This window comes from Fringilla coelebs (genome assembly GCF_963513975.1).
Source record: "Fringilla coelebs genome assembly, chromosome: 14".
NCBI classification, from domain to species: domain Eukaryota; kingdom Metazoa; phylum Chordata; class Aves; order Passeriformes; family Fringillidae; genus Fringilla; species Fringilla coelebs.
The window spans coordinates 20835527-20860305 of NC_140040.1; positions in this window are offsets into that span (position 1 = coordinate 20835527).

Sequence of the window (24779 nt, forward strand, 5' to 3'; positions counted from 1 at the left end):
TACACTTCTATTAATTATAAATATTAAGAACTCATATATTTATAAGCTTTAACTTATAAATTTGCATTAGTTTAAAAAACCTTAAACTTAGATTAGTTTAATGGCATTAAGGTGGGTAAATGAATGAGTTCCAATATGGACAAATGCGAGTGATTTTGTAACCTTGCTGGTTGTGCGGAGCTCTGTGTGCCGCAGGGGTGGTGGGCAGGGTGTGTGGTCACAGGGCTGCTCTGGAGGAGGCAGTGCTTTACAGAACGTGCTGCCAGCCCATCCGAGGGCACACAGCCGCTCTCCGGCGGGGTGAAGGGTGAGCCACGCGGGGCCGTTTGCCCTGCAGGTGCCTTTGGTGCGGCTCTGTCTGCAGCTGAGGCCCTGGAGGAGTTCTGAGCGGCAGCACCGCCAGATAACATCCTCAGGAGCGCCAGGATCCCTGTCCCAGTGCTCGCCCTGTGATCTCCCTGCCGGGGTGGGAACGGCGCAGCCGTGGGTTGGAGTTGTCCCGAACATTTGGTTCTCCTCAGGAGCAGCTGAACACACTGCTGACCCGCCACCAAGGTCAATAATTACTGCTTTTTGTAAGTGCTTCCACTCCTAACGTTCTACCTCTTTTCTTTCCCCATTTTGGCAGTCAAATAGAACACAGATGGAACAAAGAGTGATACCAGCTAATTTTAGTCTTAAGTGGGCATTTTCCCCCAGTCTTCAGAATATCTTGGATTTAATAGCTGAGCAAATATGAAATACATTTTAAATTAATTAAAGCCTGTCCTTCTAATTAATCAATTTGAAAACTCTGGGAAGATGGAATTATGCCTTGCTTTCTGAGATGAAAAGATGGCCAATCTGAATGTCTCACAAAAAAACAAGTTCTTTTCATTTCTTCCAGCTCAGATGGTTGAAAAGTAACTCCCATTCTACAAGATGTCTCTTGGCCTTATAGAACTATGAAAGTTCAACATTAATCAGGCAACATAGGAGTCTGCTTGAGAGGAGCTTTGGAGGACAGCAAGCTGATTATTTTAGAAATTTTCTCATCTCCACAAGAACTCCATTTTTAAAATGAAAATGAACACAGATGATCAAATATTTTTACATGCATAAAATCCCAATGAACTGCCAAGAGGATTTTATTCATGTAATACAATGATTTATTGTCTCCCATGTTAAATGTGTGCTCTAAAATGGAGTTTGTGGTGGCATAAAAGGCAATTTGGGCTCCATATATAGGAATTATTTTGTATCTGTGTGTCTATTTTTGCCTATATGAAAAAGTCACACCAAATAACCAAATCTGGGGCTCAAGCCATTTAGTGCATTCTTTTAAAACAATGTAAACTTTAGAAACGTTTTTTCCCCCAAACTTATGTGACTAAATCCAAAACTCTCCTTAGGAATGACATAAAGCCACAGTAAGAATCTTGGCGCTGGGGAGAACGAATTGCTGGAGAAAGAGACCCAGCCCTGATCGAGTATTTCACAGCAGAACGGCTGCCAGGGACTGCAAACAGCAGCAACATCTGGTGTACATTAAAAGAAAATTGTTCATCCCCAATCCTGGTAATTCAAGCAAACAAACGGTGCTTTGGTCACTGCTTTAGCTTGGTTAAAGCCTGGATCATTAAGCACGCTCTACACCCTTCCCCCAGACCAGGCCTGGCCTCTGGGCTGCTCAGACCCCACAAACAGCCACCCCTCCCCGGGATTCTCCGTGCCCAACTGAATTATCTTCAAGCAGAATGGTTTAGAAAATTCATTTTTGCTGCTCTTATCAACTGGAATTAAGAACCCAATCCCAAATTAGTTAATTTTGGTGACAATAACAAAACTTCAAAACAAGTTATTTCAACCTGCCCAAAAAAAATGTTGAAAAATCACCATACAATTTTCTGTGTGCTGGAGTCAAATTATATTTCTCAGTCTCTAATAAAATGTGCACTTTGTCGTAAGCATGTACTCCTTATTTATTACTGCTTGGCAGCCTCAGGGCCATTATTTTGCTTGTGTGCAATTTGTGTGTGCGATACACAACATCATTGCATTCTGAGCAGGAGACAGCCTGGATCTAAAGTCTTATTCTTTCAAGAGCATGCAATTATGGAGTATGATTAAATTACTTTGTAATTTATTAGAGGATTTATAAAGCCAGCAAGCATTGAAAAGATATTACCCCAGCATTCCTTCATAGTGAGCTGTGCTTTTCCTGTTTTCCCCAGTGTACATCTATATGTACACAGAAAACAGGGTGCTTTTGCTAAAACCCTTAAAAAAAGCTAAAAAGTATTTTTATTGAGAAAGGAATATTACCAATTCTAAAATGCCACCACAGATTATTTATTTGTATGAAATATAATTGGCACCCACCCAAAACTCCCGGGACTCTTATTCATGACTACACTTTTTAAAAAATACTGTGTCAACAGATTCTGATGAACAGAACTTTCTTATCACTCTTGGCAGACTTTCATTCACAGCACAAGATAAGAAAAAAGGAGCTTTATTATAAGTGTTTCAAACTGTGGTTTAAACAAACCCCCTCCCCCGAGCAATTCTATTTATTGTATTACCAAGTGATAAAGTGAGGAGACTGTAAATAAATCTGAATTGTGCTATTCTGATCTCTCACATCAGCTTGTTACAAGAGTGATGCATTAACAAAGGAAGTATTAATTTGTGTTCCTCTACAATTTCTGCTTTGGTGCAATTCATCTGCATAAACATTAAGTAGAATTAAGATCTACTTCCTACGTGCCTCTACATCCTCACACAGATCTGCTTAATGTGAGCACCTTTTATCAGCCAAGAAACTTCCCCAAACCCAGGAATATTTGATTCAACACAGCTTTTCCTATTGTCATAAGCAAGAATATCTGTTTTTTTAATTTTCTTTTCTTCAGAGAAATTTTAAGGGGAAATAAGAGCAATAGCAGAGAAAAAAGGAAATGGAATGTATATTAATGAGAATGAGACAGATTTCATTTCCTCAGAGTAGAACTTTCTGAAGCTTAAATTTCCTTCCCTAAATAAGTAAAGTGATAGTCCTGCCTGGTGCTACCTGAAGACAGATTTAAACAGACTCATCTTCTGTCAAAAGTGGAAGGGTTTATCTGTTGTGTTAAGTTGGACTGTTCTGTTTCCCCCCTCTGTTTGCAACGGTTCTGCCTCGGTTCTCGCCTCCCTCCCTGGTATTGTCAGTTATCCCAACTCCTCCCCAGTTGCCATGGAAACCAATGCATCCTATCTTGAACCCCTCCCCAGTACCCTGTCCTTCCCTCCAGAAGATTCCAGCTAGGGCGTCGAGTGATTGGTCCAGGGGCCGGGGTCCCTCCCTCAAGTTATTCCCGTGGGTGTATCCCCAAAGTCAATCCTTTGTATCTCACTCCCCCTGGAATTCTGTTCATTCAGAGACTGACTCCTCCCCTGTCTCCTTCCCTCTTTATAAGCTGTTGTAACCCCCCCTTCCCCCCCATAACTCATCTGCGGCTGTTGGTTTCCCTGAAGTGTTGTCTCCCGGCTGGACTCAATAATAAATCCGGATTCACCCCAGCTGGATCCCGCTCTCTCCTCCTCTGCTGATGGAAGCTGCAAGCCGCGTCCCTCGACAGGGCTGAGGCTGCGGTCAGAGCCCAGGGCGGTGCCTTGGGCGCTGTCCTGGGGGGCTGAAATCAGCAGTGTGCCACTGCTGCTAGCGGTGCTGCTGCTAGCCGGGACGGCCGAGAGGGACGGTCCTCTCCAGCCGGCTGCTTCATTTATCCATATAATATTAACTTTGGGAAGCTTCCAACCAGATGGAGAACTTCAAGCGCACATTATTGAACCACTTTGCTACTTAGGCAGGACCTTAAATACTTGCCTAATTATTTTGAATTATGTCTGTGAAAAGGCAAACAAGATGCAAAGACAGCCTGATGGTGCAAGGCCATGTTTTCTATATCTGGACAGCTCAAATACCACCATCTGTTGCTTTCCCTAAAACAATCCAAAGTAATAAAGACACCCTGCCTATTCTGATTAAGTGTGAGTCATGTTTTGAGGAAATATCAGAGAAATGTGGGCAGCAGCAATGTGCCAGTTACAATGAGCCTCCCCTAGAACAATTTCTTTTCAAGTGAAAATTAAACTCATTCACAAGTTCTTGAAACTCAGGGATGCAAATACACAGAGACCAAGAGGTTAATTATACCTAAGGTTAAGGTCGACCTTCAAACAAAACTAGTTTAAATTAGTCCAAATAAAATGCTTTAACCAAAAGTGTGTCTTCTAATATAATTTTTAATTTTAGCTCAGCCCTTCGAAAATATATAAATATTGGAGGTTTTATGTAATTGTTCAAAGAAGGACATTTATTATGCAATCACTTAGATACAGCTGGTTTCTTGTTGGTTCTCCTACCTTGTTTCAACACCACATTTAGAGGTTTAAGGAATTGCTTTATCACATACACCAACTGCAAGTGTATCAGTCAAATATAATTAAATATGAAGTACATACAGTGTTTCAAATGTCTCTGAAGACTCTTTCCTCAGTGCAGTTTTTCCAGCATTACTTGTTGATATTAAATAAATTCCAGGTTTCTGTCTCTTGCTTCAGCATGAAGTCTTCCACCAGATGAGGAACATCCTAGAAATCCAGAAGATCAAATGCAGCAGTTAGAACAGCAAATTATTTCAGAGCAGTTGTGTCCCTGAACTGGAGCTGAATAGGACTGAAGGTGCCTCACTGATTCCTGCTTCTACATTAACTCTTGATTTTTTTAATCAATCAATCAATCAATCAATCAATCAGTCAGACCTAATGCTCTCTTTTCCCCATTGTCTGCTGCTGAACAGGAAGACACACATCTTCACATCTTTTTCTCATTTCAAAGAAGAAAATGTAGAATTCATCACCTGGAATTTACTAATTCCTCCACTGCAGATGGCTTTGCTTTTCTCCTTTGCCATTTTTTGCTTTCTCCTGCTTTCCATCCCTCCTGTTGCCTCTCTTTATTTTCAAAGAGCGCATATACACACATGCCCAGGTGTCCTGAAGCTGTGTCTGGAGCCACTGTGACTCACATAAACCCTTCCATTAAATATATTTCGAATTTTAATTCAACTGCATAAAAAGTTGTCTACAACTTACAGAATATATTTTTGCCAACTAAATATGGTAAGATTATGATGATATAATGTTGTCTCTATGAACTACTCCTCATCAGAAGTAGAAATGAAAACTGTACTCACTTCAGTTAAACTGCTTAATTTGGACATACAGAAAGGATAAATGATTAAATATTAGTATGTGCACTTTGAGGAGCCTCCTAGGGATGTTACAGTTCCCAAGTTTCCTTCTTGTCTAAAATAGGATTTACAGGTTTTTAATAGAATTTAGATGGGTTTAAAATCTCCATATATGAGTTGTACTTTTACTGATTTATTGCATGAATTTCCTGTTGAATTTTTATGTGACACTTGATCGCCCCAGAGAGACCTGTTCAGTTCTGATTGGATAATGCAAATTTCCAATGGAGATTGAACACAAATGAGTATGAAATTGATTTATTATAATAAGGGAAATTGAGGTCTGAGGTCCTGCTTCTCTTTTTTCCCTCAGCCAACCCAAGATTGTCAAATAAAGGGTTTTTTGTAATACTTTGCCAACAAAGAAAAAAGAAAATTAAGAGCACATTTCTCAATTACACATTGGAAATTAAATAAAATATTGTTTCAAACTTGTTTGACTTCATGGGCACAAGAGAGTTGTTGGAATAGTTTAACACAGTTGTGATCACATCACCGTGGAGGCAGCAGATTGTCTTACGTGATTTCTGGAGAATTCAAACTCATTATCAATTTAATGGGAAACAGTTTGAGGAAAATCTTGTGTTCACATATTTACCTTGGATTATAAATTCTAAACATGTGACATGGGGCTCTGCTGTAAATGGAATGATGGAGTGCAGGAAAGGTGTTTGGTGTCACTCACAGGGGCAGCCTTACGGGCACACAGAGCTTCACCCACATCAGCCTCAGCTATGCTGAACCAACTCCAGTGGATCTGTGCTCTCCAGTGCTCCTTGATGGACACACACACCAAAGCTAGCTCTGCAAATACTGAGCTTTTGCACAGAGAGAAACACATCTCCTGCCTGAATTTATGTGTCACAAAAAATCTGAGGGCTCTGATTTGTCCAAAGAGCAATTATGAGCAGGGATTGTCAGCCATACCATACAATCCAGGAATGAAAGATCACTTCCAGAATAGCTGGAACATCCAGTGCCTCTTCCTTGATCCCACAACAAAGGCTGAAATAAAATCTGTTTTCTTGAGTACAAACATTCCCTCACTAATGCAGACACATGTGCAGGAAGTTATGCACCCTGAGATAACTGCTATTTGTGCCTCTGACAGTCCTAATATATCTTTGAAAATAGTGGAAATACCAAACTTCTGTCACACAAGCTTAGGCAGAAATTCTGTCAATTCCACAGCATTCACCATGTACTTTTTAGCTGAAGTGAATTAACAATGTGAAACATTCACATTGTAATGGGAAGGGCCCGGCTTCTGTTGTGTTGGGAAGGAGCTGACAAGAAAGATGAAGAGAGAATGTTTACAAGGGAGGGAGGGACAGGAGCCAGGGAATGGCTCCCAGTGCCAGAGGGCAGGGCTGGGTGGGAGATTGGCAATGAGGAATTGTTCCCTGGCAGGGTGGGCAGGCCCTGGCACAGGGTGCCCAGAGCAGCTGGGGCTGCCCCTGGATCCCTGGCAGTGCCCAAGGCCAGGCTGGACACTGGGGCTGGGAGCACCTGGGACAGTGGGAGGTGTCCCTGCCATGGCAGGGGTGGGAATGGAGACCTTCAAGGTCCCTCCCTGCCCAAATCATTCCATGGTTCTGTGCTACTTGGCCCAGAAACCTTTAACTTCAGGCCCATCCATGACCCAGAAGCTCAAGTTATTAATGCAGTAACTGAGTTTACTCTGAATTGTTGATTAATTTTTAGGAAAATCTCCCATGTTTATCCAAGAAAATCAAAAGGAAAAAAATAGAACTTCCATGAAGAGCCAACCTGTGAGATCTGCATTTGATTTATCCTATTTATTTTTCCCTTTGGTTTAATTCCATTTACTTGATCATGGGTAGGTACAATTGTAAAGATCATACAGATCCCATCCACCCAAATTCTCTCTGTGGAAATTGGGAACAATTAATAAGATCTACAACATCCAATGGTTTTGCTGATAAATAATCTTGCATATATTTCCCTGTAGTTAATTCTCTTTCCTACCATTTTAACAGAAAAATTGCTGTTTGTTAAGTTTTGAACTGCAGCCCCATCAGTGGGTGCAATATTTATACTTCTTGAAACCATGTCCTGGAATCAATACTGCCATTTCTAAATGCAAAAGACTTGTATTGAGAGAGAGATGAGAATGTGAGTAGTAAGCCCCCAGAACACAGCCCTTGATCTCTTTGGTGGGTTTTAAAAGGGTTTCAGATTCTCTCTTGAAACATTCACCAAAGTTGGGCCAGAAGAAGTCAAAGTAATTTAGATCCAATCTCTCTTCAAAAATGAAATGAGCAGAAGTTTTATTAAAAGGAAATGAAGAGGAAATTGAACTTTCATATTTCATGGTGCAATTGTGATGACAGAAAACAATATTCATTGATAGAAAATTTAGAAGATAGTTATTTATATGTCTGTGCTGCTCTGCTGGGGGAGTTTTTTCACAGTGAAGGGTAGATAATTTTTAAGGATATAGTGGATCTGTAGCAGAATTACCTGTTGGATATTCCACTAAGGGTCTGAATACAAGACTTTTTCCCTTCTTAAGATAAGGAAGTAGAAACTTTAATTGAAATGTGTACTTTATGGGGAATGCTTGTGGGTAATGCAAATTTCACCTGCATAAAAGCTGCATAGTCCTGTAGTTCTCTGACAAGGAAAAACTAAATCACTTGAATTGACATCATGAGGCTGTGGAAGATTGGGAATGTAATAGAAATGCCATCATTCTGCCCAGCAGAACAGCCAGGACGAGAAGGAGAAAACATTCAGCTAGGCACAGGTGGGAATCACAAGTCAGTACAGAGGAAAAAGATGTTTACATTTCATTCCTAAAGGTGATGATTCCACAGTTCATAATGGGAGGGGAAGCCATGGCTTCAGGTCATGATTTCTGAACTCACAGTTAAGTCACCCACCTTTCCACCCCCTCCACTTTAAAATGCTGTGAACAACTTTTCTTGGACACTGTAGTGGGTGTTTAGGCACAACTTTTCACAAATGTCCAATGTTGCTACATACAAGCTGGTTTGTGCCAGGCAAACTAACCAGCCCCTGGTTTGACTGCCGGGGCCTCGCCCAGTCACACCTCTCCCAGGGCTGCAGCATTTCACTGGCCACAACCTGAAGGGCCTTAGAGGTCAGACCAATGGAAACATCCAGACCAGGATTTTCAAATGCCCTTCCTAAGGAAGGGCTTGAGAATAAACGCTCTCTGTTGCCACATGAACATCGGGGTGAGCGGTCTCTGTCTCCAACCCACTCAGCCCCCTGACTGACATTGCAGTCCAATAATTCTGATCCCTTCCAATTCAGGTTGCTGAAGCGGAACATACATGCAGCACATCATGGTCAATGATTATTAAAAATAACTCAGTCTGGGCCTTTTTGAAGCCATCATCTAAAAAGATTAGCATTCTAGATGGAAATAGGAGCTACTGTTTTTTTCCTCTTACTGCAATGAAGAACAGCCTAAAAATGTTCATCTGTGACAGGCGAAAGGAATGAAATTTCATTCTCACACTTTCTGCAATGAAAACATAGGTAAAGCTCTCAGCTGAGGAACAAAAAATCCCCAGTATGGAAAAAAGTTCAAAGCTAAACCTATTCCATAAAATATTGCCTAAGAAAATTAGTCAAGATATTCTTTGATGAGAAAAGAGAGAAATCTATTTTGACTCAGACAATTCAATGGAAAATAATGTGCTTTCCCTAATACACATCTATAACATCATTACAGCTGACAGAGAAAAGGAAGAATCTATATTTAATCAAGATTTACCATTGCAAAAAAATGTTCTTAATGCTTCCATTTTAAGTGCATACCCTGAAAATGTTCTGTTCAGCAGAAGAATTTTCAAATACATGAAATATTTTAACACGCCTGTCTTGAAAAAAAAATAGCCCTCTACTTCAAATCTGTTCCAGCTCATACAATAAATAGACTGTTGTGACTGAGAGTTGATGGTGAGTGGTTGATAAGAAGAATGGAATTTTGATTTTTGTTATAAAAATATAGACAAAAATGTGACATGATGTTATTAATATTCCTTGAGACAACTGTGAGTTAATTACATCTATAACCCCTATGAAAATGTTGGGAACACTGTCTCATTCATTTAGGAGTTGGGTAAGTGGAGGACATCAAAAATCATATCAAAAAATAACATTAAGACAAGACTTGCAGAGGAAGCCACGCAGGCAGATGGGAGAATGATGGCAGATGAAAATCACCTGGCTGACACCAATTAATAAAAAGACAACAAAAATTAAGTGACAGAGAAATGAACCTGCAGAAGCAAAAGAGCTTCTGAATTATTTTTAAACTAATGAAAAGAGCAAGAACAGATTCTCCAGGATGTATTATCTTCAAATATAGAAGAACAGCATGTTCAGGCATTTTTAAAACATGAGGTTGTATGGGTCAATTGCAGTTTTCCAAGGCATCTGAAAATATTCCAGAATGGAATGGATTTGGACATTCTGTTCTGTAGCATAACTGTGAACATAGCCAGTTTATTATATTTTTCAGAATTATTTCTATCCACATGCAAATCTCCTGCTCACACAATGTTTATTTAGTAGTGATGCTCATTATCTTCCCATTGAATTCTTAAGAAATACTGTCTTTCATGGATAAAGGCACAGGAGGGAAGTTAAGGAGATGTAGGAATTGTGACCAGACTAAGGATAACTGGGTGATAAACATTTGTCCTGTGGTGGTTGGACAGAGAACTAATGCCTGATGATAACACAGACTCTAAAATGGCAGGACTTCTTCCCAAGTCTCTTGTGCATGCAAAGATTCCAGAATAATCACATACACAGACTCAGAAAGTAAGAAAAAAAAAAAAAAAAAAAAAAAAAAAAAAAAAAAAAAAAAGGCACAGTAAACAAAGATTTAATCACTCCCTCCAACATGGAGAAAGAGGCCCCATTCTAAATGCCCTCAATATGAAATTAATCCCAAGAATGAGGAATGTCTCTGCCATCTCAGTTGCCGTTTTCCAGTTTGTAAATTATGAGGTGTTCACTTCTCTCTGGGGACTGAGCTTTTAATCACACAGATGGCCATTATAAATCCTCTGTTTACTTTGGAGTATAATAGGTGAACTCATAGCATCTTTGTGCTACAATAAATCTGCAGGCTCAGACAGAAGTCTCATGATTCCCTTCTAAATTCTTTCAAGGTCATTCTACATGATTTCATGCTACATAACATCTTTTCTCAGTCCATTTCACACAGAGAAAAGATCATGATAAACATTGATTTTTTCCCTGCTGGTGTTCCTGAATTCCATCACATCACCCCACCACATGCACACTCTAATACATCACATTTTAGTAATTTGATTCTAAGCTCTTGTGTAGAAACTGAAGATTCAAAAAGCCAAATATGCTAAGAAAAAAAAAAAAAAAAGAAGCTTATTTGATGCAATTATTTGAAGATCAGATTGAAAAAAAATGAGAAGAAATGGGTGTTTCTTGCAGTAGGAAAAGCATTACTGGAAGTAGATAACTGCACAAAAAGCCATGCTTCAAATTGCTGAGGAATTTAAATGTTAAAACAAACAGCCAAATTTAGATGGAATGTTTGTTTGAGATGTTTCTATTAGCAAATGCTCTTCATGAATTATTCAGCATCAAAAAAAGACATGAATGCCTGAAAGAGCACAGAGACCCAGTCCTGCATGTGGTTCCTCCAGCATTCTGGCATGAAAGGAGTGCAGAAGGTGCTAATAATATTTCTCTCAAGAGAAAGAGATAGGATTCCTGCAATAAATATTCACAGGCTCTGACAAAAATTAGCTGCTTGATTTCTACTGAATTTTATTGCCTCAGGTGACTCATTATCTCAATGACCTCCTGTCTATGCAGAGATTTAAGATTAATGGATTAAATTCCCTAAATTCTTGGTGAATTTATTAGCTAATAAGATAGCGCTATTTGCCATTTGATTAAAAATTGTTAACAGTTCATTTTATTCTTTTATAAAGACCAGAATTATCCCATTTTTGTGCAAATACCCATTTCTGCCTGCCTTGGGAACAACAGTAACAATGCCCCTCCTGGTGTTCTCCTAATGTTCTACTGCCATTCCTCATTGAAAAAGCACAACTGTTTGTGTCATAAAAGGAGAGAATCACAGAGATGGATATTCTCATTTCACATCCTGAGAGAAAAGGGACCCGCAGGATGATGGATCCAGCCCCTGGCCCTGCCCAGACCCCCCAGCAATCCCCCCAGGATGATGGATCCAGCCCCTGGCCCTGCCCAGACCCCCCAGCAATCCCCCCAGGATGATGGATCCAGCCCCTGGCCCTGCCCAGACCCCCCAGCAATCCCCCCAGGATGATGGATCCAGCCCCTGGCCCTGCCCAGACCCCCCAGCAATCCCCCCAGGATGATGGATCCAGCCCCTGCCCTGCCCAGACCCCCCAGCAATCCCCCCAGGATGATGGATCCAGCCCCTGGCCCTGCCCAGACCCCCCAGCAATCCCCCCAGGATGATGGATCCAGCCCCTGGCCCTGCCCAGACCCCCCAGCAATCCCCCCAGGATGATGGATCCAGCCCCTGGCCCTGCCCAGACCCCCCAGCAATCCCCCCAGGATGATGGATCCAGCCCCTGGCCCTGCCCAGACCCCCCAGCAATCCCCCCAGGATGATGGATCCAGCCCCTGGCCCTGCCCAGACCCCCCAGCAATCCCCCCAGGATGATGGATCCAGCCCCTGGCCCTGCCCAGACCCCCCAGCAATCCCCCCAGGATGATGGATCCAGCCCCTGGCCCTGCCCAGACCCCCCAGCAATCCCCCCAGGATGATGGATCCAGCCCCTGGCCCTGCCCAGACCCCCCAGCAATCCCCCCTGTCCATCCCTGGTGCCCAAAGGCTCCTGGAGCTCCGGCAGCCTCGGGGCCGTGCCCATTCCCTGGGCAGCCTGGGCAGTGCCAGCAGCCTCTGGGGGAAGCAGAACCTTTCCCTGCTCTGCAGCCTGAGCCTGCCCTGGCCCAGCTCCAGCCCCTCCTGGCTGCTGCCCCTGGCCCAGAGCAGAGCTCGGAGCTGCCCCAGTGCTCTCAGCCTCTCCTCGGGTGGCTGTCTGTCTGTGCATCTGCCCATCCAAGGTGCAGAATCCAGCACTTTCCCTTGTTGAACATCACACCACTGGTGATTCACAGCCCTCTTGTTTGTCATCTCTTCAGGGCCTCCCTGCCTCCCAGTCAACAACTCCTTCCAATCTAGTATCATCTGCTAATTTACTTGATATTCCTTCAAGTTGTAAAAATGGTTTGGTGAAAATGGAATGGTTCCACTTTGCATGGAACTGCCCCAGGAATGGGGCTTTAGTCCTGGTGCTGTACTGCTCACACACTGGTTTTTACTCACTTCTTGCCATACCCAAAACCAATACCAGACCTCTTTGTGGAACATCTCTCTGTGTGAGGGAAGACACTTTTCTTCACACCACCCCAAGAAACCAGTCCTTCCACAGGGTATTTCTCAGTTTTGATGACAAGTTTAGGAACTCTCAGAGCTGGCACTTGCTTGTAGATCATCCTGTTTAGTAGAAACCAACAGATTTAGCTAAACCCTTTTTAGAACCCATTTACACTTCCAGGCTCCACAGACTCTTATAGCAATAAATTAAACTTAACAACATGCTGTGAAAAAGGTAGTTCCTTTTATCTGCTTGAGACCAGGAGATGTTTTTGGGGTAGTCTATAAGTCTGGGACAGTCTTTTCATCTGTAATTTAAGGACAGATTATCAATAACTTTCAAATATATCAGGAAACAGTATTTTAACTAAATGAAGAACAGAACTCAAGTCTTTGGTGACAAACAAATAGCAATTCCAGCACCCCAGAGCAACCCTTTAACTCCACAAGTTGCATTTTCTCCCCTTCAGCAAAGGGGTGTGCTCTGAATAAGAAGTGATGCATTTTCTATCGATTTCCACAGTACAAAAATTATTTTCTAAAGTAAGTTGAAGACTGCCCTCCAGAGCAGACAGATGTGAGCCTTGGCTACCCACAGACATAATGGAATGGCAACTCTGCCAGCTACTAAAATCCAGCTGAGCTTATCACAGCTTTAGAAAGCCAGGGTCTGAGGGGCTCCAGGTGCTGGTGGAAACAGCACCCAGTGGGTGACACCTTCAAAGGGACTGGAGAGTTCCAGTGCAACACCACAAATTTGACTGCAGCCCCCCCCAGCTGATCTGTCTCTCCTGCCTGGATCCCCCAGAAACCTCTGCCTTAGTTACACTGCTCCAATATTAATGAAGAAAAGTTTATGAAGAAGACATTTTTAGGACTGAACAACCTTCTCAAGTTGCTTTTCATATGATAAAGTGTATTAAAGAAACATCAGCAGAGGTTTGATGGAGCGGAAATTCATATTCTCAGGATGATGGGGAAAGTACAGTCATTGCCCATTTTATTATCTGGATGCATCAAACACACATTTTAAAAACCATGAATATTTGAGTTAAAATTATGACTGAAAAAGAGCAGGACCATTCAAATTGAGCGAGGTTCATTTAGAATCATAGAATCTTAGAATGGTTTGGGTTGGAAAGGACATTGAAGATCATTTGGTTCCATCTCCTGCCATGGCCAGGGATACCTTCCACTGTCCCAGGTTGCTCCAGGCCCCAGTGTCCAACCTGGCCTTGGATCCAGGGAGCCAGGGCCTTGGCCAGGGATCCAGGGACAGCCACAGCTTCTGTGGGCACTCTGTGTCAGGGCCTCCCCACCCTCCAAGGGAACAATTCCTTCCCAATATCCCATCTAAATTTCCACTCTGGCAGTTTGAACCCATTCTGCCTTGTCCTGTCGCTCCAGTTCCTGAAGAATTGTCCCTCTCCCTCTTCCCTGTAGCCCTCTCTGATACTGGAAAGCTGCCCTCAGGTCTTCACTTAACCTTTTCTTCTCCAGGCTGAACAGCCTCAATGTTGTCAGCCTGTCAAACATTTGGAAATCAAGAGTGGTTTCAGTCTGGTAACTGATGTGATCCAATATGGTATTCACTGGGAATGTTTCCTGCCTGGGTTAAAGCATTTGCAGGACCAGCACTGAGCAATCAGAGATCACAACTGAAGACAAACACTACCCCTGGATGTGTAGAGTATGAAGGATGTAATTTATAGTAATTCCTTGGACATTTTTGTTATCCTTGACTTTGGTCCTGGAAGAGAGGGATGCTTTTCAAGTGCAGCAGTCAGATTCTTTTCTGAGCCCTGTCAGCTTCCTAGAGCTGGAATTACAGCAGAGATTTCTGCTCCTGTAGAAAATTAAGAGATGCATAATAAATGTACAGAGAAATCTGTACTGAGTATATTATTAATCTACATTCCAAATCAGTTTTAGAAATATACTCCTACTGTGTCAGAAACACATTCCATACCCTACACTGAAATTCAGTGCTGGAATAGGTACATTTTGAGGTAGGGTCCTGAATACACAAACAGACATCACTATTCCTCTCAAAGCAGGGGCTTTCATTCCTTATCCCATCAGATCTCCCACTGACAAGTCAATTGTCTTAATCTGATTTACACCTTGGTGTGAAACTACTGCACACAGAGCCCACCAAGTAGCCCATATTCTTCCTGAATAAAGACAGTTTTGTGAAAGATCTGTCTGGAGCCACAGAAACCACTGATGAATCTGTGCTGTAGGTCCTGTGTTATCACACAGGCACATCCCTGGCATTGGGAAGAGGGGCAAGGAAGGTTAAACCAAATTACTCCTTCACAAGAAATATTTATGAAGCACAAGTGCTGCAAACTGTGGATGAGAGACCCCACATAGCACTGAGAAGACAATTTTCTCCTAGCCAGGAACCCATCTGCAAGCCAAAAAGGGTCCTGCTAGAGCTGCAGGGAAAAGAGTGAGACAATTACTGCTGAAAAGTGAATTCAGACATTGCTGAGTTACAGTTGGAGCAGCAGGTCCCAGGATCTTTCAAAAGGAGGCTGGGAAAAGATAATGCAACAGATAAGGAAGGAGAGGCGCTCACTGACACATCAATTCACATTCTGCTGCTATGCAATTTTCTCCCCAGTTTTGAAAAGTGCTTCCTGGAGGTGAATGATTCAGAGTCTCATATTTTATGCACTGGAGGGCAAACCAGGCAGCCTCATGAGGCTGTAAATATGGGGGCTGCAAAATTAAACCCTGTCCTAACAACTTTAGCTCAGCATAACCTTTCGTAATAATATGGAGCTCTGAAAGTTTTAAGGGGTAAAAAAATTTAATGGTTCCCAGGAGGATTAATTCAACTAATAGAAAGTAGTAAGATCACAAGCCCTGGGGAAATTCAGCAAGTTTTCAGTGTTCAGACACTGATCAGGCCCCTTTACAGAGCACATGAAGAATGGAACGTAATTTTCTAAACCTACAGTGAAATTCAAAGTGAAAACTCAACAACATTAAAAACCATGAAGCAGTTCCTGGTAAGGAACTTGATACCTTGCAGAGAAGCAGATGTAACTCCAAAGGATTTTGAGAAAGCAAGTAAAAATGTTCTTTTGAAGGCCATCCTTAGCCACGAACAGATGTAACACCCCCACATCCCCATGTGATTTCTGCCAAATGTCTGGAAGACAAGCGATTCAAACAATTTCCAGAGAACTCTGGTGATGTATGAGTGCCTGCAGAAAATACATGAAAACCCCTTGAACAATTATTTCACTTCAGGGCAGTCTCTGTTCCAGTCTCTCACTAAGGCCGGTCCCAAGTGCTTACCAGAATACACTTCACCATTTGGAACAACCATTTCTCTCAGTTACCTTTTGCTCTGAAGTTCAATATCTGCAGCCTTCTTTCTGCAGAGCCCAGTTCAAAGAGCAGATCCCAGTGACACTGTGACAGCAGAAGAATGAGCACTGTTAGTAATAAATCTTTGCTTCTCCTCCAGACCATACCCCTGGCATCAGCATGAGCAACGTCTGATAGAACAACAAATGCCCAAAGAAGCAGCTGTGACCAGTTAGCAATATTATCATTTCTGAAACAGTTTTGCAGTGATAAAGTAAGGGGTTTTGAAGGGTTTTCTGTCACTTACCAAGGTTTTTTCTAACTTCCAAAGGAAGCAAGGTGCAAGAAAAGAAATTTTATCTCTACTGGTGCTTCAAGCAGCATAAAGTTTGAGGATATTGAAGTCAGGCAACAAGATAGAGCACTGAAATGTGCAGCTGTAAAATTCAGCTCCACTTGATGGTCTGGGTTTATAGCAATGCCCAGGTTTGTGGGGCTGCAGTGCAGCTGTACAGCCATTTGGATCCTTGCTTATTTTATTTCTCAGAGTTAAAAGAATTTTAACATTATATAAATGACACCTCTTTGGCTCTTAAATCACTTGGCTGTCTATAATGGCTATAATAAATGTTTCCCATTCCACTGCTACAAAAATCGGCCCGGGCAGTTTTAGCCATTTGGCCATGGCACTCATGGGCCTGTGATTCATGGCACACTTGTTATTTATTTGCAGAGGCTACAAGGCAAATGTGCTAGATGAGAATAGTTCTTTAATGTAAAGCATTAAAATATAAGCTCACCCTCAGGATTTGACTGCCAATAGTAGTAAATGGATACCCAAGATAACACAGGAGCAGTTACTATTTAAAAATAAGCTGTTTGATATTAAACTTTTTTTTTATTTTACAGCAGATTTCCAACCCTGTCCCCCTTCTTTCAGTGCTTTAGTCTATAACCTTCCTGTCCAGGTTTGCATGGATGCTGGGAACAACACTCACCTCACTGGACAGATATATGTCAGATCACATTCTTTCATATTTTTGCTTTTTTTGCAATTTCAGGGCTTCTAGCTCAGGTGTTCCAATGGCTCCCGTTAATGTCAATTTACAATTGTTACAATTTTAAAAGAACTCACCCAGAGGGTAACACTGCTGTCTTTCTGTAGTGCATGGACTGCACCTGAGGCACAAGAAGGATGAGGTTCCAATTTTTCATCCTCTAGTTCAAGGGTTACACCAGCTTTGGAGTATTTTTTCCTGACGACTGACAGATGTTTGCAAATTGTTCATGAGCATCCCCTGAACTACAAGACCTCCCATCCCACTTTGTGATGTTCTGCTCCACCCAATTTGTCCCAGAGCCAAGAGCTGACTCCACGGTTCCCAGCAAAAGGAGCACATCTATTCCCCTCTTATAAAGAGCCCAAATAATTTTGCCATTTTGTACAAATTCAGTAGGAAAAAAACAGTTTGTCAAGTTACTCAAGCAAATCAGAATCTAGTGTTGTAGAACAAAGTGCTATAATTAAGCTAACAAAACCCCCCAAACAATCTAAATCCTGCAAGACAGCGTTTCAAATCCTTATGGGACACCATAAATCAGGGCTTTTCTTTACTGGTCAGGTTAGAAGGAAACTGTTAAAAAAACAGTTCAAATGTTAATAAGACTATTCGATAGAGAAAATATACTCCCAACGTCACAAAACTCCTCGCTTTCCATTTTTTCAAAATTTCCTTTTAAGCGACACAATTTAAAAACCCCCAACAAAGACCCCAACACCTCAAAACATGCAAGCGATTGATGTGTTTCAGTAATTTAATTCATCTTCTTACTCATTTATTCAAAAATCCCACAGCAAATACATTGTACAGCAGCATGTTCATAAACTGAGTCGTCTGCTCTTGTTATCACCTAACGTTTATCACCAGACAGGGCTCGAGCCTTCCAGGTGTGATTCTGAAGCAATATATGTATATTAACAGGAAACATGAAACATTAACACAATACCATTATCTTGCAAAGCCTGTCAGCTGAACAAGATAAATATGATTTTTTTTTTCCTTGCAAAGATCTGCAACAAAAATGTAAAAGCTTTCAAGTTTCTGTTGGGTAAGAAATTACTGCAGAAATTTCAATTCTTTCAGTTTGTTCTATATTTAAAGTAAAGCTGCCGAATGTGGAAACAAGACTGGTTTGGCTGTGTTGATGCAGTTGTTACAGAAGTTTTCTACTGTCAGCAGGATGGCTGATGACACTTATGGAAATACAGCCGAAGTCTGACCCTAGCTAAGGAAAAAACCTCCAAAACCCCAGATATTGTGGACTTCTCCCCACAAAAGACTCATACTTTATGGTCAGTTCTAGTAATTCAGTAAGCTCTACCAACCTGAGAAAGATTTGAAGGAAAGTGACAATTTTCTGCGAGGCCACATTTTAAAATTCCCTGGAAGAGGAGCACCATGGACTCTAATCCTTGGGGAATTATTATTTGTCCTAGTGAGACATCAAGCAACAGAGATAAATGGAGGCAAACACAGAATTTGTTCTGCTTGAGGACTGAAATGGAGGCTCAATATCTAAATTTAACTGTGCCAACTTGTTCCTCGCCCCTTTATCCAGTGTAGTGATGAACCAAAGGATGCTCCACAGGGATGCACCAGTGCAGGGTGTGCCACGCTCTGGGGTTTGGGGAGTAGGAGGTGGAGGTGCTCAGGAGTAATCCCAGAACCACAAACAGATGAGGAAGCCAGGAATACTGGGAGTCCTGGCCATGACACAACTCTGGCCAAAGACAGAGCACTGCAACCGCTGCTGGCAGGGACAGGGAGAGGAAGGCACTGCAGGCCATAAAGCAGGAAAACCCCAAAGCAGAGGGAATGGAGAGTGATCTGGAGGCTCCTGCACTGCCACGGGGAAAGATCTGATGTGCATCAGGGTTCGCCTTGCTGGAGCTTCGCTCTTCTTACATTAACTCACCCTGAGCTTGGGGCTGAATTTCCCAGCTAAACCTGAAATAAATTGTTGTTTAGCAGCTATTATAGGGTACAATTAAATGGAAGAAAATACCAGCATAGCAAACACAAACAAACTCCAATATTTACCACAAAGGAATTCTTAAAGCCATCTCAGTCATCTCAGACCAGCAGCAGTTTGGAACACACCCCCACGGAGGATGGGCTGGAGGAGCACAGAGGTGATTCACATTTTCCACAGGAAATTCTCAGGTATATGGGATTCTAAGTATTAAATAAAGCCTGGCCACTATACCAAGAATAGTTCCTGAACTTTGATCAATAGCTTTTTTTTCCCTAATATTTCTTCAAAATGCTTAGGAAGTTTTGATTCCTTTGTTTTATTTTGTCAGGACACAAAACATGGAAACAAACCATTACTTAGAGTATTTTACCTCCATTTTTTTTTTTTTCCCCAGAAGGGATGGAAAGGTGTTGATAATATTCAGAATAGCTTAGTGTAAGATTAGGTTAAATCTGAATGACAGTTTGATTCTAGCAGCACAATAATTCCTCCAGCAGTTTCCACACAGATCCTTCAAAATTACCACTCACCAATAATCACATTACTGAAATCCATATCTAATAACATTTCTGCTGCAAATAATGGAGAAATGAAGTTAGAAAGCAGTTGATCTTGTAGTACATCATCCAAATTGAATGTTAGAAACTTTGTGGAAAGTTGGGCATTCTGGCCAAATTCAGCAAACTTCTCTATTTGTAAATCAAATGTAAAGCAATCTTAGATTTAGGATCCCAGCCAGAGCTAAAGGTAAGAATCAAAATCTTACATGTGGTTTGTAAGTCTTTTATTTGTTTGTGTGTTACTTCTTTAAATTTCTGTGGTCTCTGTGAGGCTGTACACAGAGGGGAGATCCTGCTGCTGCGCTCTCCATCACACAAGCCTGTCCATTTGGCTTTTTCCAGCAGTGTGAAACCAAGTAAATATTTCTCACTGTGAGCAAACCGATGTGAAGTGCACTTAAAACTAATTTTTAAATTGCACTTCATGGAGATCCCAGCTTTGAGTTCGGTAACAGTCTTTTCCCAGAAAATCTCTCCAATAACAGGCAAATTCACTTAAGGATGGGTCTTGTTTAATTCCAATTTGACAACAGTAATGTCTGAAACAGAAAAAAAAAAATTAATCAAAAGTAAGAAAAATACAAGTGTCATGCACCATGATGGGATTAGAGGCACCAGAGCACTGCAAAGGATATTTTAGACCTGTCCTGATCCACTCCTCCCCAAAGAAACTAGAAACACTTACATTCTCAGTTTGAGAAAACCAGAATATTTTAGTCAAATTTGGCCTATCCACAGCATATCAGGGATGGTACTTTGGAACAACGTGGAATCACTTCACTGGAGTAATGTGCTACAATGAGAAATTCCATATAAAGAGAGTTGGTAATAGGAGATGTAGTTACTGTGAAATTAGGTGATTAGTGAAGGAAAGTGGCAAGCTTGTACATGATACAGGCATCTGCCTTCCTTCCCTTCCTTTCTATCTGAAATTAAGGTCAAAGATATCAATTACATTGGTGGGAAAATTGCATCCTGACCAATCTTTTGTTTTGATCACCTGGAGTCTTAATTACTTACTACATTACATGTAATATCCTTACAGAAATGAAGAATAGTGTAATGCTCTGTGTGCTTTTCTGAATGAATAATCTGTACATCAGTTAATTCCCCTTGCAGATATTGAGGTAAATTTAAGTGATAAAAGAGTACCTGAGAGTCTTCATATGTCTGAGTTACCTGTCTGGGTTACCTGTCCCTGGCTCATCCTTTAGTACAGATCTGCAGGTGACATTCAGATCATGTTCTGTGTTTTAATATAAAATCAAAATTAGAAATTAAAAGGTCCCAGTTGTTCCCTTCCTCGTCTGTCGCTGCCTGACCACATGTGTGATAGCTTGGAAGGGAAATTCTTTGCTTCTTTCTTATATTACACCTATTATTTAAAAATCATAACTCCCTACCTTGAGATCTAGGTGGAAAAATTCATGAACCAGGATTCAGATCTACGTCCAGACTCTTCCTGCAAGTGCAACACAAGTAAGTTTATTTCTTGTTGTTTCCTTGTCAAATTCCGCAAGAGTTTTCCCAATAATCCCATGGTTATCCCCAGACATTCAGTCATTCTGACAGGGAGTTGCACAGGGATAAGAGGGAGCATAGAAAAGTTCTGTCAGTGGAAATCAGTGTCATCAGCCATGGAATTAAAGAGAGGAGGCAGGGGAGGACTCCTGCTCTGTCTGATGCAGGACCAACAGCAGCAAAGCACAGTTGTTCAGCACACGACAGACGAAGACAGATCCAAGTGAATCCAGGCAGGAATGGCTCTGCCTCCCAGTCACTCCTTACAGCTCTGGGCTCTCGGGTGTCACATCAAGCCATCAAAACGACACTGCTTTATCACAAAACCCTTCCAAATTGCTAAAGCCTATCTTCTGCTTGCCACCACTGGGCTCACTTAATGAATATTTATTTTGCACAGTCCAGGAGAAAGTCTTTGTGATCATTCACACAATGCACTTTATTTTACTTATTCCACTAAAAAAAGTAGTATTCCTATCAGAACAGTTGTTCCATGTGTTTATTAATTAAAATCCAATGCTACTTGAGTATGTTAAGTTTCAACTGTTTCCTTCAGCGCATTGCAAAGAGAGCAGGTTCTGATTGTTTATATGAATGTGGATATATCCATAAAGCCAGAGTATTAGATGAACCTGTAACATGTCAACAACCCTCCCAAATCTCTGAATTAAAAACAAAAAAAAGGTCAATTTCACTGATTTACTTATAGTGATAAACTTTAATTTTTATCTCCAAAATTACTATATGAACCCCAGTGGAATAATTAATTCTTTGCACAGTATATTTCCCATCTTGCCTATAAGATAACTTGTCCAATAAAATTATGACAGAAAATACAGCTGTTTCATAAAGAAAGCTCACAGGACTGTAATCTCAGAATATGACAGAATTAAACAGCCATTTTCTGTGATTTCTCTGCCCACAATAGCAGCAAAACTGAACATCTGAATGCTCCATAATAGAAAGCAAAATCAAAGTCTATCCTGGTCTCATAACTCATTAGAAAAAAAAACCAAACTACAATTTACACCTTTTATTGCCCAGTGTCCTATAAATCCAGTAGGAACTCCAGGAAAAATTCCATGAGTTTTATTTTGCTACAGGTAGAACAGTAGGCAAGACCTGCACTCCTTTATTTCAAGGAAGGGATCCCTTTACTTCTCTGTCGGCACAGACAATCAGCTGTGCCCTTCCCTCCCTCCTCCCCTTGCCAAGCCTTCAAGCAGATTAATTGTTTGAACTGTATTTTCCAGGACACCTCCTTTTTTGGGCACTCACATTAATATTAGTCCTGAAAAAATCAGCGTCCTCAGTAAAAAAACAAGCAGGAACACAACCTTAGAATCACAACCCTCCAGGCCAAGCACTGGGGACATCAGTTGCCCTATAAGCAGAAGGTGCTGGAAGATACTGCATTTCAACATAGAGCAGCACTGAGGAATTCTCAGTGGGGCTGATACAACGTGCCCCAAATATTTGTCTTTTCACTTAGTTCAGGGCCTCCTGGGAACAGGTATCCCTACAGATGTCAGTAAGAAAACAAGTCAAGCGATTGAACAACTGCCCCCTGAATGAGCAATGAGTTTGTGGCCAGCTCGTTCCTCAAAGGCCAATTCCTGCTGTATAAAAAATTGCAGCATAAACAACTGTGGCCATTTGTCTCCTCATGCCTCTGCCACAGAGCACCCAAGACTGTGCTTTCAGCATTTTGGAAGCAGTTTGCCAAATCATTATGCTGTCATTAAATGGAAACCTTCATTTTCAGGTGTTGCAAATACTATGAAGAGAAAGCTGCAGAGTGCACTGCAATTCGTGGTGACACCAGAGGGACTGCACAGCACAGCTTTCCACACACCCTAGGGAAAACTAAGGAGCTGGCTTCTCAGTCCGGGAGGAATGATGCAAAAAACATTTCCACGCGGTTACAAGACCCATACACAATAATAAAAGCTAATTTTGTTCTGCCTGAAATGATGTGTGATATGGTTACCTTGTAGATGCTTGCAAAAATCAAATGATGTCACAGGAAAGCACTCCCATTTTGCCACAGGAAGGCTTGTCCAAAATTCTCAGCTGGCTTTTGTCTAGGGTTTGACTGACAGAACATGTTATTTTTTCATTACATCATGAACAAGTACATGTTTTCTTGCCCAAAGAAGGAACTGTCCCATTAGCTCAGCTCCAGTGGTATTTCAGTCCCTCCATTGCCTCATTTTGTGTGAACCTTTCTCAAATCTCTTGAGAACTTATTTGTGTCACACAAAAATGATAACAAGTTCACGAGAAGCACTTGGCTCACTGACAAATAGCTTTGAAGTTTAAATTATTTAAAAGAGCACCATCAGGTTATTTCTTAGTTGTAAACTTGCTACAGAGTATGAAATTCATTTCAACAGGTCTCCAGAACAGGTTAATTTCTTTTCTGTAAAACAGATAGTGATGATGATGATGATAATAAAATTCCATCCGTTATGGAATTCAGCTGCCCCATGTTCAAGTCAGACAGGCCACTTGCAAGCTCTGTCCTGTAACATTGGTGGATACAATTTTTAAGGAATAAATCTGGGTTTCCACTTCATCCCTCCTTTCTCTCAAATGCATTTTGAATTTTGCACTCAAAAGAGACATGAAGTGCTGGGAACAAAATCAGAATCTGTAGAATGAGGGGAAAAACCTAACAGAGGTTGGATGGGAGCACAAGACATGCACTAATCCTCTACTATCTCCCCAAGCAGCCCACAGTTACATCTTTCCCACGAGACAGTTGTCAGCTTTGTGCTAAACTGTTCCTAAATTTGGAGACTCCACAGGTCCCTGGGGATTGTCTCCCAGTGACAGCCTGCCCAGCCATTAGAGCAGTTTTCTCTTCGTGTCTGACCTAAGCTGTGCTTGCTATTTCATTATTCCCATCATCCCCAGGGTGGGTGTGATGGAGCAATGAACACGCACCTGCTCTTCTACAATAGAAGTTGTTGAATTATAAAACTAAAACTATCTTATGTTTCTTGTTCTTCCCCTTAGGCTAAACAACCTTAACTCATTTATATTTTTATTCAAAAGCTGCTCTGATATCTTTTGAAGCTGTTTTGGGAGATTTCTTCAAATGGGCCACAACTACTTTTCCTCCTTGAAGTGCATTGCCCCAGACAGGACACGTTCCTCCAGTTTGCTCTCCCTCACCCTAGAGAGAGGTAAAATATTGCTTCCCATCTCACTCTGAGGCCACAGAACTGTGGGAATTTATAGCTCAGTGCAGATGAGACAGGAAATAAACAGATGAAATAACTGCTCTGCCATTGCAGCCTTACCTGCTGCTTTGCTGAGATGTCTCTCTTTGATTCCAAGGATCAAAAGGTACCTTCTTTTTCTCAGATCTAGAATTGCTCGGAATTTGTTGGAAAATGGCTTTTTCTCTCCTTGATAGAAAATGAATGACACATTTTTCTTCTTCCTAATTCTTCTCAAAAAGTAAATGAAAATCCTCTGGATTGAATAAATTTCATTTATGCTTTAGTAGATCCTTCTGAAATGACCTCTTAACAAAAATAATCACTTTTTTTTCCCTCCTTTGCCTATTATTTTATAGGAAACACTTATTTTGCCCACAAATATAAAATCAGAACTTTTTTGTTCCTA